Source organism: Chroicocephalus ridibundus, chromosome 12 (genome assembly GCF_963924245.1).
Source record: "Chroicocephalus ridibundus chromosome 12, bChrRid1.1, whole genome shotgun sequence".
Taxonomy (NCBI): domain Eukaryota; kingdom Metazoa; phylum Chordata; class Aves; order Charadriiformes; family Laridae; genus Chroicocephalus; species Chroicocephalus ridibundus.
This window is the reverse complement of record NC_086295.1, coordinates 10,162,055-10,182,454: the sequence shown is the minus strand read 5'-3', so window position 1 is coordinate 10,182,454 and position 20,400 is coordinate 10,162,055. Positions and strand designations below refer to the sequence as shown.

Below are 20,400 nucleotides of genomic sequence, written 5' to 3'. Positions count from 1 at the left end.
GTCGAGTGTGAATGTTTTGAGGCTCATAGTGACCGGGAAAGGGAGAAGCCTCTTCCCTTTTCTGCTCCTTCTCTGGAGACCATGATTTGTTTACAGGTGACACAGAGCTGAATATATCCTTATAAAGTGATGCAGTTTTTTAAATAAATAATGTGAAACAAAAGAGCAAAGTATGAGCACGCAGATACTTAGCTAAGCCAAATAAGTTTTTTTCAGTTCATATTGGTGCATTCAAGCTATTATTTAGGAAAATGTCCCCTAAGCTGGAGCTAGTTTCAAAAACTTTCATCTAATGGACAGAGCTTTGTTTTGTTAGTATTTTTGGGAATTGCATTTTCTGAAAATTTAAATTAAACTCTAAAGAGAGAAACAGCGCTGTGATGTCTTCGAATTAATTTTCTGAAAAAAATTTTCTTTTAATGAAATGCTTATTCTCAGATTTTAGGTTGAGTGTGCCTTCCAAATATGCATGTTAATGCATTCCATTCAGAAACAATACACAGCCATCTTGAAATATCTATTTTTTCTTGTTTTAAAAGCCTAATCATTCAACTAAACAGCAAAAATAACAGTGACTTGGATGACCAATCCCACAGTGAAAGTGAATAGCAGAAAATAGAGCAGATGGTGAGGAAAGAATCCAGAAGCAGGCGTGAGTTCAACAAAACATTTATTTCAAAGAATTCTTCACAGAACATGATGTGAATGAATAATTTTTTGAAGAAAAAAAGATAGCATGCTCAAGTTGTTAAATACACACAATTCCTCCATGTCTCATTGCAGTTTTAGTTTAGCTTTAGTTAAAATGTTAAAGAGCTACATGAGTTCATGCGGGTGAACATCCCATTCAATGAGAGGCTGCCATTTGTGTACATAAAATTGTTCTTGTGCATAAGTATTTACAGAATCAAGGCCTTAAACATCATATATGTTAAGTCTTCTTTGAGGAATACCCATCAGAGGAAATATCCATAAAAGGTATCTGAAACCAGAATTAACAAGGCTTCTTCCTCAAAAATCTGGCATCAACAGCCAGAAAAATTGTTTTTCTGAATAATCAGAGGACCCATCTTCTATGTACACTCTTGGGTTTTTGTCAAAGATCACCAGATATTCCCCTAAATTTAGGTTTGCGTTTTCACAGATTACACATTCCAGTCATCTCTGTCAACCAGTGAGCTGTAATTGGACATAGTTTTCTATGGTATGTGGTTTCCTGGGCTTCCTGTGTTGCACATGGAAGCTCAGTCCGAGGGATGACAGATGCAATATAGTAAACATAGTCTGGGCTATACTCAGATCCACAGAGGAGAATGAGGCCATATGGAGATTGTTTTTCTTTTTTGCTTCTTCAAGTACAGTATTTCGAAGAGCAATTTTATAGAACATTTTTTCATCTTTACCTTTTTGTTGATGATAGGAAATCATTGTTATCCGTTCTGTACCAGAATATCATGGATTTAAAAATGGTAGGTTTTGATATTGAAAATCAAACTGACATTTAATAGTGGAATGGTTATTTTTAATCTTTTTGTAAGACTAAAGAAAATCTTGCTGGAGTTGATATTAAAATCGTGAAAGATATCTTGGCATTTCTGGCCCTGTGAAAAATGGAAATCCTGTGTGGGTGGTATGATCTCTTCTGCCAATTTCTGTGATGTCTCCACAGACATGAAAAGGTGAAACTCAAAGAAACCTCTAAAAGAAAATAAGACCTACCCATGGCTTCATTACCTACAATGCTTAGAGTTATCCCTCTGTCTGCGTTTACTGTCACCTCTCTTCTTCCCCCATCCTCCCCCGTACTTCAAAAGTCTTTTCATGCTATTGCAAGCTAACTTCCTGGCATTTTGGATTTCACAGTTATATCTCAAGGGTTAAGCCTCGTTGGATCTGTTGTCTAAACTTAGATGTTTCACAAGCTGGTTTCAGCTCGTGCTAGCTTCATTTTCAAGGCAGTTCTCCATACTTCAGGGGTAACTGAACACAAGTCTAGCATGTACAGGGGCAATACATACACACCTTTTGGAATTCAGTTCTGCAGCGTAGAGCTTTAGGATGGCTACATTTATGGCTAGTGTGGAAGAAAATGCAAAACCTTGTTCTATATACTCCGTGCTCAAAAATCAAGTTTGTGCTTTTGCACTATCATGTAACTTGCATTTCCGCAAATATTTTGTTTGTTGCACTACAAGATTTAAACTAAAGCTTTAGATGTTTTTTATTCATTGGGTCTGCACTAAGCTGCCAGGGAAGCTGAAAAAGAAAATCTGTCCTAATAATTTTTCATTCAATTAGATCTACCATTTGAAAGTTGCTTGTATGAAAACCCATGGCAGATTTAATAAATAACAGATTCAAGATACGTTACATCCTAGTTCTGTCATTCCAGTCACAAGTTATCAGCTTCTTCCTGTATGATACACCAGTCTTCCTGTTACTGAGGCCTTCCAACTTTTCATCAGGAGCAGGTTCTGTTGTTTCATTCCTCACTCTTCTCCTGTGAATGTTAATGAAAATATGAAATGGCCAGTCTGAAATTGGAGCTTTTGTGAACACAAATCAAGCTTTTTAGGCAGTTCCTCACGTGTCTAATTAATTTCCATCTTTGCTATCTTTAGTAATAAGATATTTCTGATATGGCATTTTATCAAGTGATCCCTTGAAGTTTTGCTGCATTTTTCTGCTGCATTTTTTAGACCATCAGTTACCTTAGGAAAAAGATACTCGATTAGTCTGGCATGATCTACTGTTGCTAAATCTATGTTGTATTTTATCTTATTCTCATAATCCCTGTGTCTTTACCTCCCGCTTTTCTTTGACTTTTGTTCTAAAGCTCAGTTCAGTGCTTTTTTTGGGGAGCCATTCTTAAATGCCATGTGGACACCGCCTTCTCTTTCATTGTGAACGTGCCTGCAGCAATTGTGGAGGGTCATAGTTTTGTTTCTTTACAGACCTTCGAAGTGAGAAAATAAATTGTTTGAGTTTGTCCTCCATTTATTTCACTTTATTCTCTCTGTTATTTGCCGTGGTGATTGGCCAGTTGGCTGACTTGTTTCTTTCTCCACTTGAAGGCTATTTCTTCTTATTTATGGCTGGCAGCTTCAGGCCTCAAGTTGGTGCTTATTGGATTTACTTTCATTTCTTGCTTAATCTCTAAGGGGAGCTTCCAGCTGGCTGATCTTATCTTATTATGTTGCAAGAGCCAAGCCGGTGCGTATTCTTTCTTTCCAAGGGCTTCTGTGGAAATGAGAAGGAGAGCAAGGCAGCTTGCTGTAGACCACAACTTGGGAATTGCTGTTACAGAAGCTTCTCAGGCTTGCATAGAGCAAGGAGATAATGACAACAAGAGAATCCTGAGCCAGCACCATTCTGACGATCTGCAGACTATGTTTAGGGTTTGGTGTCCTGTATTGTACTGAAGAGCAGTGACTGTCCCAGGCAAGAAAACGATACAGCCTATGCTGGTGGTTGTCTTTAGAACAGGTATCCCAAATCACTTTTTTTTGCTGTGCTAAGCTCAAACATTCTGTCTTTGCATTGAAAAAATGGCAGAGATGTCAGAGAATCAAAATCCTGTTGGCATCTTCAGAGCTCTTCTACTATATTTGACACTGATTCCAGTGAGAGTGGTGCTGGGGAGAGAGATGAAAACAAGGGTTCAAAACCAAGGGTTAGACCAAATCCAGAATCCTGCATGATTTACTCGCTGATCAAAGAGGTTTTTATTTCTTTTGGGTTTTTTGCTCATGCTGACTAACATATGTAAAGAGTATTGCTTAGTCCAGTGATCTTGGGTTGAAGTGCAATCCAGATATATTTTCTGATATGAAAGATGTATTTCAACCTCCGTGATTTCATCTGCTCTTTTTAGAGTATATGCACTGGGACTCATTGTATCTTTAAGAACAGGAGTTACAGACATGAAGCAGTAAAAAGATCAGTTGCCAAAAACCAGAACGATAGTGACAGAGTATTAATGGAGCTGTATCCTGAGGCGATGCAGAAATATTTGGAATTCACTGTTGCGCCAAGGCAACCATGTCATTGCAATGTTTTGACTTGTGCCTGCATTTGTAGGTCTCTGTTGGATGGAAGGTAACAGACCTCTGCATGTTTATCTAAATTCCCTCTGCTGACTGAGCTAATTGGGATTTCATGGAACAAAAAGGTCATTTTTGTGTCATGTTTTCTGTACCATGATGTAGTTTACTAACAGCCATGTTGTATGTTGTATGCATCTATGCTGTAGCTGAATGTTTCCGCTTGGAGAGGAAGTGATTGAATGACATCCGGTAGAAGGATAAAAGCCAAGGTTAGAGGCACTGCAGATCTGTCTGAAGATGTGCAATTGTCATGTTCAGACTCTTTTCTAGGTCTCTTGTTTTGGAGGGAGTTTTCAAATGCTTGCTTTTGCACAGGTAACAGAGGCATGTTCAGCTTGAGTTTATCTAAATTATATTTGACAATATAAACCACTTTTGACAAAAATACACCAGATTTTTAAAGTGTTGTGATCAAAAGACTATTATGTGCAGAAAGGAGTTGATGTGAGAAGAGGACTTTTTATTACAGGACTCAAGGAACAGGGAACATAGACAATCCCATCAAAATCACTGAATTCTGTAATTATGCCAAATACAGTTCAGTGGCAACAAGTTCCTGCATATGTTCACCACATCCAGAGAGGCCTGACCAGTCTATTTGTCCTATTTAAATCAGAAGGACATCTTTCTTTCCTTGGGCAGCAGTTATCAAACTAAGGATGAATTGTAAACAGGATTATTTCTTCTTTCCTTGTCTGGTACTGAGAACGTTCTTGTGTTGAAGGCCACTGGAGTGAACCCATTCCTCATCAGAAGTGCTGGGTCTTGCTCTGATCACTTTGCTTTTTATGAGAATATAATGTCATTAATTTTGAAGAAATTGTGCCTGATCTTTGGACTTGTATATGAGACCGCAGAAAGGTATGGGTTTCTCAGCCTAGTGATAGGCATGTGATAGTCACCTAGATGTCACAGCATATTGCTTTCAAGCTTTTACAAGCTGTACATGACTTGGCATTGTGAGCACAAAGGTGCTGGTTTTGGCTCTGTTTCTTTGGCTCTTCTCCTGTAATAGCTAGGCAGCTAGCATCCTGCAAGTGGGAGGATTTTCAGCCTCTGCCTTTCTGGCAGGTCAAAGTGATGCAGACTCTGAGATGGTGCTATAAGTCTCCTTCCATAGCCCCTCGGGTCCTAATTATAGTTCCTTAACATTAGGCCTCCAGCCAGCCAGCAGCTCGCAGCTCGGAGCTATGCTAGCGAGAGTTTCCCTTCTGCTCTCGACTCTGACTCACAGGCAGCCTGCTGCGCCTCGCTTAGATGTTGGGCCCCTTCCTTACGCTGGGCCGTGATCCCAAAGATCTGTTAATCCTTAAATTAGTCAGGGGTGCTGGAAAATTTGAGTATCCTGAGAGGAAAGTGGGAATCTATTTGGATTTCAGTTGGGTGCTCCTGCAGCGTGGTAATTCCAATTTCACAGTGGTGCAGACAAGCAAAGAAAACTAAGTTTGGATTTCAGCAAGTATTTGCAGACCTACTTTTTGTCAGCTTGGAAACTCATTCCACATTTAAAAAGTAAATAATAATAAAAAGGCTATATTAATATTATGTACTTTTTATAAAGATGTCAGGGGGCAGAGCTCATCTTTATCTCCCAAAGAAGGGCAGCAAAAGCAGATGTGCAGAATGTAAAGAACTGAAAGAGGCAGGAAATATCTCTCTTTTTTTTTTTTCTTTTTTTATATATGGTGCCATTTGCTTTCAGAACCATACAGACGAGTCTGGCCCAGGTTGTAAAAGTGTTTTTAAGTAATGGGCAGGCCAGGCAAATGTGGACTGAAGCAAGGGATAGAAGAGAATGGAAGTTGTTATGAGTCTGCTGCAGACCTCCCATGAGAGTTAATGCAAATAACCTTAGACCTAGATATTCAAAGCCCCTGATTCACATGCCCCTGATTTCAGCAGGAGTCAGACACATGAGCAGTTTTGTCTGGGCTGAGCACAAATCTCTGGGCTATACTTGTCTTTTTGTCAAATGGGGATGGAAGCACTGTCCTGCCATGCAGAGGTATTGAGGATAAGCATAATGAAGGCTGTTAGGATTTTGTGCACTGGTCGCGTTCGTGTATTATAAGACCTGAAGTGTCAAGTGTGACTTTTGCAGTATCAAAGATTTTAGGAATGGAGAAACACAAGACTGTCTCTACAGTACATGGTACTGTAATCTGACAATTTTGCAAACAGTATTATGCTCAAGTGTTGAGACTACTTTAGACATAGTTAAGTTCTCTTTTGCCTCCTCCATTGTGTGCCAATGTGAAAAGGGAAGGGAAAATGGAAAGTGGCAATGCTGCTAATAGTGGAGCAATGACATCAAGGGAAGCGTCTGAAGGGATCCTGAGTTGAACCAGACCCTTCTGTGCTGTGAAGTTCTCCTGGCCTTTGTTCTCAAGAGCCTGACAAGTCTGTAAACTGAGGAGAGAATATACTGGAGCTTTTTTTGCAGCTCCCTAACATTCCAAATGGGTATTTTCCCCTTCTGTAGCTTTCTTAAGGGACAGAACAATTTAGTCCCAGTATGGAGTCAGAGTGGGGGAAAACTGTTTAGACTGACTTCATCTGTATGCGCTGAAGAGTTTCTTGAGCTGCAAAGCTTTCTCTGTGCGTGTGCATTGTGTCAAAGCTAGGTGGTAAAAGGCTGGATAGCATGAGGTAAGTGTTTAGAGAGCTAGTTGACATCCTGAAAATTACCAGAGACCCTCTCCTGAAACCACTTAAACCCTTGTGCAGGGCTGATTTTCATGTCAGTTGCCCAAAAGCCCCTCGCAGAGCTGGGGAACATGACTCTCACACACCTCACATGAGCTCTGTCAACTCCATTGTGGGTTACATAGACAAAACCTGCATTCTTCACCTCTGAGCTGGTGGTTTGCAGCCATGGGGGACAGGGCAGGTGGAAGCATGCTGAAGGTTGGGGGTAAATGAGGAAATGGAAGAGACTTATTCTTCAGCAGGAATGGCATTATTTGAAACATTTACTTAGATGACGAGAGAACGAAAGAAAATTACATGAGTTTCAGTGCCTTTTTAGAGAATGCCATAGGATTGAATTAAACAGTGCTATTCCTTTTGGAGAGTTCAATATGGTGAAGTTTTTTTCTTTTTAAAAGAACTGATGCAGAATGCTCCCACTCCACATCAAATTTCTGTAGACTCTTGGAGTTACATCTCTATAACTCTTAACTTTCAGTAAAGCCTGTTTTGTTTAGTTTTTTTTCATTTTCATTTTTTTTCTTGCCTGGAATTCACAGAGTGTGAAATGTATATGCATCAGACAGTGAAATAATTTCTAGATGGAAAAATATAGCAGATTAACAGAGTAGGTTTTTTATGTTGACATATTTGAAATGCCTTATCTATCTCACGTATTTCCTTTAAGAAGGTAAACTTAATGTGGCTGAAACTTTTCAATGAGTAGCTGACAGAACGGGGATGTAAGGTACCCCTCTGCTGAGGAATTTGTTGGTGCTTGTGCTGGCCCTTTGCACAAGAATCAGTCCCCTTGTCCCAACCAAAGATGTCAGCGATGACTGTTCTCACTGTCATACTGTACATACAAGTAAATGCAAACTTAAGGAGCAGGTACTAACTTTTCTTCAAGGTCAGGTCTTTCTCAAGGTTGTTGACACTTCTAGTTGATTTTGTAAGACAATATAATAAATAAGTCTGCAAACCCAGTTGGTCTAGTTAGCTACAGCTGTGGCTGGACTAAGTTACAAATCCTCGTTTCGACTTTCAATTAAATCTGCACCCCCAGAGGTGACAATAGTTTGGGGAAGGATAAATAAGCTGCCAACATTTGACTGTAATTGGCATCTTCAGCAGAGAGGCCAAGGGGTAAATGGGCTACCCAGAGTAAATTCCCTTTTCACCTGAAAAAGCTGTTCTCCCAATGAACGATTGAGGCCCCCTGTCAGGGGACTCAGTGTGGGTTAAGATCACATGCTCCTGCGTGTACTCTGCTTGTTACGTGGATAAACAGAATTTATGGTCTTTAGGGCTGTCAATCTGGCCTCTTTCAAAAACACATAAACACCTGATCCCAGTCCCAGGGAAACTTAGAGGAATCATTCATTTGACTTTGGGTCAGATTCAGTTTCCACGGCCTTCATGTTGTACACCTCACTCAAAAATCTGCTGTGCTGGTGCATTGGTTTGAAAAGCTAGTGCTTGTGTTCATAAATGCAATACAATAGTATATTTTTGTTCTGCAAGGTGCTGAAAGCCATCAAATGACTTGTACTTTTCTGAGAGCTGTGGTTACTCAGCGTTCTGGAGGGCTGAGCCCTGACAGAATACAGGACGTGAATAAAGTTTTTTGTTTTGGAAAGAATAAGATACAATTTGAAGATACTTCTACCTTCCACACTCCCCACCTCCTCCTTTGTAAAATATTGATATTAATTGATAAGTGCTGGAATGTGTTTCTTCCAGTCATTTCATTTTGCATTGCTTTAATTGTAACTTGGCTCTGATGCAAGATTTTGTTTATTGTCATATGTAAACTTTTATGATGCCTATGTAAACTTTTATCATGAGGTTTGCTGTAGCTCTAGTCTGGAGCTGCATTCTATTTTTCCACTCTGTCCTCTTTTGCTTAGACTCACTGGGCTTTCTTTCTGTGAAAGCAAAGACTTTGCTTTCTCAAAAGGATTCCCTAACTACAGGATTTGAAACTTTTCTGCACTCCAAACTTTGGCTCTGCCCTTAAAAAAGAAACCACACAATCAAAGCTTTGGCTCTGCCCTTAAAAAAGAAATCACACAATCCACATGAAAGTATATGTCCTTAAGTTAAATCACGTCAGGGGAAAGTTTGCAAGAGGTAAATTCTTACTGTGCCCACCTTGACAGTCTGCCCAGACCACCCATTTCATGTTTATATAGTAATTTTAACTGAAACATGTAAAATATTTCCACCTTTTGAAAGCCATTAGTTTACCTGGTTTTGGTCAAGAGGAATGACAGAAATAAACAGTCTCAACAGTTCACCAAAGGCAGCAGTCTGTGTGGCTGGAGTTCTCTTGTTCCAGAAGGCTATTCATTAAGCCTGTAAGTCTCAAATGGCTCCGTAGTTAGTGACCTGCCTAATTCTTTTTCCTTCATTTGTTTTCTCAGCTTCTTCATAATGAGTAATTGCTAGAGGTGTCAGTGAACACATTTTGCCTAATTATGAACAATTCCAAACACTGTGGATTGGAAAGTTCTGCTCTTGCCTTCAGTGTTTTTGGGAAAGACTGGGTGGAGAGAAGAGCAGAGCAAACAGAATGGGATATTTTACAAAGAACAGCACAGTGTAAATTGAAGAGAGAGAGGGGAGATGGGGAGGGATGTAAAGAAAACTCCTGAAGTGCTTTGGAAATTTAAATGTGTTGAACCTAAAAGCCATGTCTATAGGAGATAATTATTATCATCATATTTGTACTGATGGACACACAGGAGATGGGGAAACTAAGGACAAATCACCAAGGGACATTAAGTGCTAAAACCCAAAGCTTTGCAGCAACGACATCTTTGATGTCCATCTACCCAGCGTAGCTGGGTATGTACTTAGGGAACGTCTGCACACGCTTTTGCAAACAGATGCAAATTTAGTCTGTCCGTGACATAAGGTGTCCAGGTTTGAGTTAGCTCTAACCATCAGCTGCACAGTCATGGTGCTTTAATTAATAAGCTTGGCCTCTTTTGGTTGTGTCTACATGACTTCTTTTTCAGAGCCAGTTCATATTTGGTTGGTCTCTAGTGTAAGTAGGATTTGCTCTCTAATGTCTGCAAAGGCTTTATAGATCTGTCTTTAGCTAGGCTGCCTCAAGCATCTGCCTAGCAGCCTAATTAGTGAAAAAATCTAGTTAATAAGATATGCCAGAAAAGTTCTATATGCTTCTGAATCAGGACTTGTATACTCTTTCTGAACATGAGGGAAGTTCCTCTTTGTGAATAAGGTTCACAGTTCTGAAAACTGTCCTGAGTCAGATGATCTGAAAATAGGAATAGGTCAACTTTTCTAAGTCCTTCCAAAGGAGTTGGTATAGTTGGCAATTCCACCTTATCTCCCACTAGACAGCTCTTTGAGTTAGTGTGGCTACCCAGGTACCAGATAGTGAAAGGTTACAGAAGCCTTAGGCTGCTTTATGATATGCCAAACATGAGCTCATATTAATTCTTTCCCCACACGCAGGCCAGAAAGCTACAATGGATTCCTTTTTAGCTTCCTTTTTACATAAGTTAGTTATAGCTGAAATCAGATGTTACCGGGAATAGCGATCTCCAAAGTGCCAGGACCTGTTGCATAGCTGAGGACTCAGTTCGTGCTGTTTAAGCTGTTACTGTTCCCAAGAAGAAGATCATTAATGCATACCTAACAGGATGTCATGCTGTTAGGTGTAGAACTCCAGGGACTGAGACACATTGTTTTCATGCTGCTATGGAAGATCAGTTTTCAAGTCAAATCTAGCAGCTGCCTAATATATGTCCTTTTTTTTTTTTTTTTTTTTTTTTGCCAACTATAACAATTTAACTTAAGTTGTTATGGGTGATTTACTTTGTTATGTATTCATAGCTAAGTTAGGCTGTTGTGTCTCTGTTTACTGCACTGCTGTTTGCTGACAGATGGGGGAAAATATGCTGAACTGATAGAGTCAAAGAAGCTGCTGACAGTTATATTTCTATTGCTAAGATTAGAAGGTAAGAATATACTGATTTATGTTAATACATAACTCATAGGGAAGCCAGATAAGTAGAACATTTGGTATGAAGGACTTGTATGTTATTCTTTGTATGTTAATCCCTAAAAAGTGTTTCATCTTGTATGATATTTTTTCTTAGTTTGGAACTATCTCTTTCTCTATCACCTGTCAATAAGTTATTGCAAATGTGATTCCAGGCATCTAACTTCATTCTCCTTTACCATCCAGAATGAATCAATATTTAGAATTTATAAGACCTCTCTAATGGACTCAGATTTTGCAACTTGTCAGTAAGAATTTTAGATCTAAACAGCTGTTAAAATGGTGCAAAACTTCTGGGAGACTTTGGCGATATAACCTGTGTTGTTAAGGTTTATGCAGTCCTCCTTCTCCCCAGATATTTTTAATCCCATTGTGGCGAGATACCAGGTGACTATTCAATCCAGTAGAATCTGTTCAATTAATGAGGTCAAACTGAAAGAATTATTGACAATAAGCTTGATTTCAAGTGCAGCTGTCGCAGTGGTTAGGAGCTCCCCACTTTCAGACTGGAGGCTATTATATTTTTCAGTGGGGAATTTCAGCTATAGGTCTGTGAGAGTACAGTGTTCTAATTCTAAAGAAAAAAAAAGGAATTTTAAGCTAGCTGTATCTCAAATATTAAAGGATGAAGAGATTTTAAATTACCTTGAGAGAGGAAAACAGGTCATTATCTATGCGTTGTCAAATTAAACTTTGTGCAGTTCCATGTTCCACTCACCCAGCAGTACATAGCTGCCTAGTAAATTACGGGGAATATAAATCCACTGAATATGGTTTATTTCTGCTGCAATCACAGGAATGGACATTACTGCTGTTAATGACAGGCTTCTTAGTACATTAGCTGCTCCTTTTTGTTTTTCTTTTGACCATTAACTAATGAGTTTGCCACTGTCTGCTGTCAAAAGATGACTTTTGGAGGGGCCTAGGGAGTTGTTGAGGTACAGCACTTAGCAAGCTACCAAGGTTTTTGTTATTTAATACAGAACAGATTATGAGAAAACAGGGGAGAAGGGACAGAATCATCTGAAATTTAAACACAAAAAGAAAGTAATTCTTTTAACCAGTTCAGTCACCTAAACAATTGCCTTTGAAATTCACCAGCCACTGTTTGGTTTGTTTTCATTTGATGTGTTCACCCTTCCCAGGAAGCAAATGATGCACATGTATTTTGAACAACTGACCTACAGAGAGGCCGTTACTTCTGCAGACACTATCAGCTTGTCTTATTTTCATGGCTGCAAAGACCTAAAGAAAACACAGATCACACTTTATTGGTTCTAGGAATCTATGGCATCTCAGTTCCAACACAACCGTGGGACCAGGTCTCGAGGTTAAACAAGAGAAAACAAAAGCCATATACGTAATTTCTGCTGATATGAGGAGAGTATCTCTTTTAAAAATGAATGCATAGATCCAAACTGACTTATGGTCAAACTTGTCGTCATTAGCTTCTCTTGCCACTTACTGATCACTTGAACTTGGCTGTTTCTCCCACTAATATAGTATGATGAGATCTGTTTGTTGTTGCACAATGGTCTATGATTCTTTTCAAGCTTTAGCCAATTGTTTAACAAAATTAACATTTTGGAATTCACGCTTCACTTGCCTCCATCAAAACATTTAAATCAAGTTTAAATAGATTTTTAAATGCCTAACTGATTTGCTCATTACACTCAAAGGATAGAGCTGGATGCAGCTGGTACTCTAATTAACAGTTTGTTCTAAGAGATACAGTTTATTAAATATACTATGTTGATATCTTTTGTTCTGATGTTTGCACAGTAAAAACAGAAAAACATTATTCATTAAGTGTACTTCTAAAAGAGAAATGACAAAAGCTCTTCAGAATCTCAGTGTAATCTAATTTAACAATAATGAGGAAGCTTTTGATGAGGAAGGTAATTCATGATGTTTGGAGGAGACCTTGCGTAGGTAGTAAGTTTTCATGCTATTTACGAAGATGAGCAGAAACAGCTTTTTATCCACAACATTGAAGCACAAGAAGTGATCTATATTCTCTACTATTCTAGGAGTCACTTAATCCAGTTAGATGAAGTTTGCCTTTCATTCTGTAAAGTTTAAAATTTACTATTTCAAAATTACTATTTGTGAGAGGGAAGGAAAGGGAGGGTTGCTTTTGTTGTCTAATTCAAAACTTCCTGTTTTGCTTTTTCTTTCTCAACAGATTTGCTTCATGTCACTTCAGACACATATGTAGTTGCCTTTCACTTTTCCTATTATCTCTATTTTCAATTCTGTCCTTACGTACATTTTGACTAAGGATATTCTTCGTGATTCCTATAGGCTTCAATGCACTGGTCATTGATTCTCCAGATCTCCCCATATTTAGTTTTAAACCATGTTTTCTGTTGTGATTACACTAGTTCTTGCTGTCCTGTAGTTAGGAGCCACTAATGGTGCCACATTTTACTCCACAAATGGTCTCATTATTTTACTTGAGATGACTTGATTGGTGATTGGTGACAGCCAACATGGCTTCACTAAGGGCAAATCGTGCCTGACAAATTTGGTGGCCTCCTACAATGGGGTTACAGCATTGATGGTTAAGGAAATAGCATCTACCTGGACTTGTGCAAAGCATATGACACTGTCCCACATGACATCCTTGTCTCTCAATTTTCCTTTAACCTGTTGTCTTTTAATGACAGTGCTGGAGACCTAAAAAATATTTCCATTAATGCTTATAGAAAAATATTCTGGCAGATACTACCCAAATACCCCCATCTTTCAATAATACTTATTTCTTATCATTTGGGGACTCTTCTGTTTTTTCAGGTCTCAAGATTACTGTAGTCAGAATTAAAACATGAAACAAGTAGCTTTGCTCTATTTTTATAATGTAATTCAAGCTTAGGCTGCAATATAACTTGTTTTCTTTCTGCTGTTTTTGTTTTCCCCCTGTAGAAGCAGTGAAATCAAATTCAGTTTTCGTTGCTTGTCGGTGGTAAGCAGGGCGCAAGATAGACTGTCATGAGGATTCTGTTGTCAGCAGGTTGCATAAAACAAGAACATACAGAATGTTTTCACTGGTTACTTGCCAGAGCCATATGACTACTGTTGATCAGCACACACACAGGCAGATATGCATGTGTGTATGTATATTTACACACATATCTACACATAAAATATGGGCTTGCACTGCATAATCACTGAGCTATTTGAAATCTGAAGCCAAATCTGTACAAAGGCATCTTCTGATTTTTTTTTTTTTTTTTAAATACATCAATTCAAAACCCTGATCCTGGCAATAGCGAAATCTTTGTATTTGTAGTAAAATTCATCATTAAAATAGACCTAATGTTTCATTTTTAAGATTCACACATTATTCTCTTCACTAACACACTCCTTTGCTGCTAATGAAATGAATTGAAGAGAGACTATGCATGGAAATGTAATTCACCACAACAGAGGACCCACACATGGACCTAAAGCTACTTTAAGTCCCTGTTTCAGGGCTTAATGATGCAGAAAGCATTCTTTGGGCTCTCTCTGCTGGGATGATTTCCACTTGGCATCATTATAAGAAATGGAAAGCTTGGGCTTTGGCCTGATAGTCTCATATCCAAGTTGTCACAAACCTGGACACTGTCCATAAGGCAGAATTTAGACTGATGCAGCCATGCGTTGGCATTCAACTGCACTTGCTACAGCAGGTTCATGGGATGAGAGAAATGTATTAGACTAAGCGCCATTCATTGAAATAATTCTGTTCTTTCAACTTCCAAGGAATTATTTTGGAGGATGTACAAGCTCTAAATATGATTATTCCTACACTTCATACAGTTTACTGCAAACTCTCTGTACGCTCTTTGGGTTACTTGGGAATATATTTACAAATCTGTAAAATGACATATGCCTACAAGATGTTGATTTTTTTTTTCTTTTTTTTTAGAGAATGTTTTAACAATGAAATGCAGAAAAATAAAATTCTTGTGAATTCAATACCTGGAGGCAGGCTTTTTGAAACAAACCATGACTATTTATATTGCCCTGTAAATGTCACTTTCAAAATTTATAACTCTAGAAAGGTTGCAGACAGAAATAAAAAACAGCCACCAAATAGACAAATTTTTTTGAGTTGGCAGATGTAATAGACTAGTGATTTTTCAAATTGTGCTAGAGTCTTAGTGCAGCAATGCTGAACTCGGGTCTTACCGTATTGTGACTCGCGCTAGCATGAAAACATTTCTCACTCCTATTACACACTACTTTAGACTCAAAATATCCATCTTGTCATGGAGTATGACCTGGACCTTGTTTGTTTGCAGTAGTGTGGCTGGCTGTGCAGTTGGATTACAGCTACAAGCTGATTCACAGCTCAGCATAACATATCAGTTCCTTATTCAGTCAATCTGTGCTGTTATTTACATCTTTCTACTGAATTCTGTTGGTGTTTCAGTGTCATGTTGTCACCGCAGTGTCCCCCATCCCATTCATGCGGTATTCCTGTTAAACAGGGGAGATTAGTTGTATAACTTAAATGAGCTAGTGAGGGAAGATGGGTAGTATATGTGAATTGGCCAGTGTTTTCAATGAGGGTGCTGAACTCTAGTGATAACCTATTCCTTGTGTGTGACAGCACACAGGTTATGGATACAAAAGAGCATTCTGCATAAGCAGCAGTGTTCTGGACAGGTGAAAGCACAAAAGAAAGCTTTTCCTAATAGAAGTGATTCTCCTGAATGAGGAATTCAGTGACTTAACTTTCAGTTCAGCATCTTGTATGTATACCCTTGAAGGACAAAGAAACTCCTTTGACTTTTACATATGATAAAAGCAGACCTGCAATTCGCCAGCCATTGAAGCACTTTCATGTACTGTGACCGCAAGCAGTGAAGGGAATCCTCATATAACTTGGCACCCGTGTATATTCCATTGGTGCCTCGGATCGCTCCAGAAGTCCTTCAGTCAGTAGATGGTTGTGGCAATGCTTTTAAGTGACCCGACATGTAGATGTTAGTCCAGTTCATTTTAACTCTCTAGATCTAGCTGTTGCCTAAACCTACTTTTCTTCTAATGGGCATACCTCTCTAGCCAGAGAGGAATTCCAGTCCGTGAAATTATAATGTAAGGGAATTACCGCAATACCATTATAGTAATTATTAAACTCTTACACTGGTATAAAAGCTTTCACAGTTGGGCAGAATTTAGTTTGTAAGATATTAGTATGGCCTGATGAAACGGAAGGATGTAACATTGAGGATGAAGTTTACCTTAATATTTAGATGTACAGTGTTGTGAATTATTATTATATTACTAATTTTACAATAATTTTCTCCTTAAATATGTAGCTTCTGGAGTCATGTGATCATGTAATGATAGATGCCATTAAAAAATCTATTGTTCTTCAATTCATGGATTAAAGCTTGAAAATATCAGTTGGATAGCCCCGAAACATGTGATCATATTTTAGTCATAAATCTCATGTTTTTAACAATTGCAGAAAGCTTGGATTAGTAACAGTGGTTATTGCTCATCCAGGGCCTCATCCAGAGCTATAATCCTCATTCAGTTAAAACCCAATAGCCTTGTTACAATCTGGAAGGCTGCAGCCCTCAAGCCCTTTCAATTTGCTTTAGCTTTGCTGAGCCTGATACAATATAAATACAGCTGGGCTACGGGCCAGTCAGCAGTATCGCCAATTGCCAAGACAAGAGGCCAGACAAAAGCTATCCACTGTTAATGGCTTTTGTGCAAGAATAACCTGGGCTGGAGCTGAACCCTTACCAGAAGAGGGAGTTCCCTGATTTCCCATCCTCTAAACAGTTCAGGCATATATAAGGCTCATCTGCATCTATGATTAGTGAAGCAAATACGCTTATTGTAAAATACAAAAGATGATTTATTGTACAAAAGTATATGTTGCTGGGTATTGTGAATATAGCTTTATCATAGATATAGACTTTCTAGAACCCAAAAAGAAAAGAAAAAAACCAGTAAAATCCTCGACAAATCAAAGAGGTTAGGAATTATATTTAAAAAGCCAAAAAAAAAAGAGATCATATGACCAATTAGAAACAATGTGAAAAGTTAGCATGCGGTGTTGCAGACTCCTGAATGCATGTAGTGTGTTTTCAAATGTAGTAGTTATGGCGCTGGTATCTGTACTTTAGCTACAAGACGTCTATCTGGGGCATAGTTAGTAAGTTCGGCATCTGCAGCTGTGCTACCTCACTTTGTAACAAATATAGTGGTATAATATACTGTTGTAAGTTAGATCTTTGGCTCAAAGTTCCTTAAATACCTACTTGGAACGATACATAGTATTTACCTTCCAAAAACTGGATTTTTGTCAGCAAGTGCTACACAGAATGCAGGATACCATCCTGTGTCTGGTTATAAATGGGAGGGTGTTACTGGCATGTTTCAGATGTCGTTTTGTGATGAATGTAAGCAAAAGTCAACTATTCAAATACAAGCTTTGGGCTGTGCAAATCATAACTAGCACTTACTTTACTCAGCGCTTCCAATGGCACTTAGCCATCTCAAATACAAGATTATAATCTTCTAACAGTCTATGCAATATTTTGGAGAGAAAATGAAGAAGATTCTTGTGTATTTAAGTGGTCTTGCAGGAAGAATTTAGTGGGATGCATCTAATTACCTGAACTAAAATATAGCTAGGACAGTAGTCTCTAAAAGAGTCTAGTTCCTGGCTGTATCCTGGAGAATAGGTGTGCACCTTGTGTGTTGCAATCACTATAAAGATCAGCTAAAGCTGTAAGACTGAGTGGGGTTTATTTTGAACATTTGCTTTTGAAGTCAGTCAAAAATTTAACTTCAGCAGCATAAGTCCATGGATTTGATTTTGAAGATGACAACAAAGTCACATCAGCCTTCCAATTTCCCTGCTGAAAGTTTGCCTGTATTTTCGTCATATACTGAGCGCAACTGAGTAGTTGCATTAGTATGCAGGGGAAGAAATGTAGGGAATATGTTTGACATAAAGTACACCAAAGAAATTATGGAGGTGATACATGTCTATTGGAAATAATGGCTGAAAGCCATGGCAAAGTAGAATTACATTATTGCTGCATCTTGTGATCATTGTGCTGTTTACATCCCTAGCAAGTCTATGAGTTTTTGCCTTTCTAGGCAATGCTTGACCTCCCTGATGGTGAAAATTTTTTTCCTTATATGCAGTAAAAACCTTTCTTGTTTCAGTTTATGCCCATTGTCTCTTATCATCTTGCACATATGGCTTTAAAAATCTGACTCCATCTTGATGGTAACTTCCTTACAGACAAGCTCCTACTCAATACAAGAGGAACCACAGGTTCTGAATCTTGACATACACCACGTGCTTGGCTGGGGAGGCACTGAAGCAAGGCTGCTGTCTGCGGGATTATGACCGGACTCCTCTAAGTCAGAATCGCCCCTAAATTCAGAGATAGTTGCTGCAAGAGTAATCTTCTTAAAATCATTAATGGTTTTAACTCATCATACGAGCCCAGAGCTCAGGGTCAAGTTGGCATGTGGCCCAGTGTGAGTATTTCTGGAAATAACTCTTCTAAAGCCTCTCCAAAAATGCGGTGATATCCTTTTTGATATGGCTGAAGTTAATCGCTGCTTTACCTATAGACCTGTAGAGAAACGAACAGGTCAATGGTGTGGTAAAGAACTGTCACTTTACTGGACACATACAGGACAGTTAAGATAATTAAATCTCTACAGCACATCAGAGTGGGATTAGTAAGGAGGGAATGAAAAAGGGAAGTGGCTTGTGCAGGAAGAGGTAATGGGACACAGAGCCCTTCATGCTCAGGTCAGCCACAGAATCCCCCAGCAAAAAGCTTTGCCACTAATTGGCACCTGTGATGACAGCCTCGGCACAGAGGTCAAGGACTGAATGGAATTTGAAGGCTGAACTAACCACCTCCAGGTCAGACATGAGGCATGCTGGTAAGGGTCAGGGAATGTTTAAACCTCAGGCTGCCTGTATCATGTGTCTTTTATGGGTAAAGGGAGAGTCTGTTCATTTAACATGTTTCAGGAGTACCAAGTATTATTACTCACACTAGGGATAACAGGCTGGAAACAAGCTTTTAGTAATTTTTTAGTAATGTTTTATTCAGTGAAATAGTATACTATTGCGGGATATGCTATATAAATGATAGTTGTAGTACATCTCAGCAAGTAGTACAAACTTATTGCTTGAAAATTATGCTTGAAAATAAAGTGTAAAACCAATGTAGTGTATCAAAACAACTTGGAAACAAGAAAAGCAAAGAAACGCTGGCATAGCCAGTCTTTTTGTGTACTCTGACCATCAGTTGCTATATGATAGCAGTTACATAGTTTGTATTCAGAAACAATTGACAAAATCAGACACTGAAAGGTCACAGCAAATTATTACATACTGCACCAAGTGAGTCCCTGATGGGTAATTCCTTCTGGTGAGGATGAATATAGCCTGCACATTTAATGTACTTCATTCAAAAGTTAACTAGTAGAATATCTTAGAGCTCATGCAATAGACCACTGAGACCCTCAACTCAGTGTAGATTTTGAGAGAATGAAATGCAAACACATGTCCTGCAAAACCTCTGATTTGCTTTGGAAGTCTTGAAAACAAGTACTAGCCAGTTGAAGTTTCAATAAATGAGTAGGTATATTTGTAGGTCACTACTGTGATCTTTTTTATTTCTGATTCACAAAAATGAGTAGCTTGATTAACAGTTGGCCTGCCTACTGAAATTCTTATTGTATTCAGAAAATGCCAGGAAAATATACAAACACTCACTGCTCAGGGTTAGATTTCTGCAGTTCATACTCTGTTCACTGCTGGTTAGGCAGGAGACATTCAAAGGTGATGGATGCAGAAGAACGGAAGGCAACAGGACAAAATCACAGGTATTAGCTGTAGCCTTTGCTGTTTTGAAAACAGTTTTGGTCCCCTTTCCGTAACACTAAGTTTTGAAGTGTTTGATAGCTGTTGAATAGTGATTGCTTGATGTATTGATTACTGAAGGTAGTGGTCTTTTAAGTTACCTTCAGGGAAATCTGTGGGTCACAGTACACAAGACTGATATGTGTATGTTCTTACATAGAAACTTGGAGTTCTATCTGACCAAACATGTGACAATACGACTACTGCAGTTATCCATGCAAGCAATTAAAAGAAAAAAAAAATAAGTGCCTTGATCCTTTTTCCGTGGGTAGCATTGATCCTGCTCGCTGTTTAGAAAGTTAAAAAGTTAGTGGTAGCCAGCAGAAACAGCATAGTCACTTTTAAAAAAACAGAGAAACATTCTAGCAGCACAGTTCTGTGGCAGATTGGTGGGAAATGCTTACTTTTCAATGGCGAGTGTGGTGTGCCTTAAGCTTTCTAAACATGAGGCGTTAATAAGGTTTATTAATTCAGCCCCTACTTTGCATTTCCAGAGAATTTTCTGGACTTGTGTTTCACAAATTCTTCCCGTCCTCCTATGAGAAAGGCAGTTGTATAGTAGTTGTTAATGCTTCCTGCACAACTTACAGCAGCATTGCTATGTTAACAATATTTGAGATCATAGAATCATAGAACAGAACGTGTTTAAGGTATGTGCG

General features: G+C 38.7%; 1 long non-coding RNA gene across 16 annotated transcripts in view; it reads left to right on the top strand.

Moving 5' to 3' along the window:
* LOC134522240 (uncharacterized) overlaps positions 1 to 20,400 on the top strand; it is a 167,088-nt gene that overhangs the window by 29,189 nt on the left and 117,499 nt on the right. The window contains exon 1 of one of the 16 annotated variants that reach the window (XR_010072997.1): positions 10,709 to 10,786. The exons of 13 other annotated variants lie outside the window; for them this stretch is intronic. This is a non-coding gene — a long non-coding RNA (uncharacterized LOC134522240). Of the gene's footprint in view, positions 1 to 10,708; positions 10,787 to 20,400 lie in introns of those variants that run through there. 2 more of the 16 variants (XR_010072987.1, XR_010072985.1) reach the window with 2 other exon arrangements.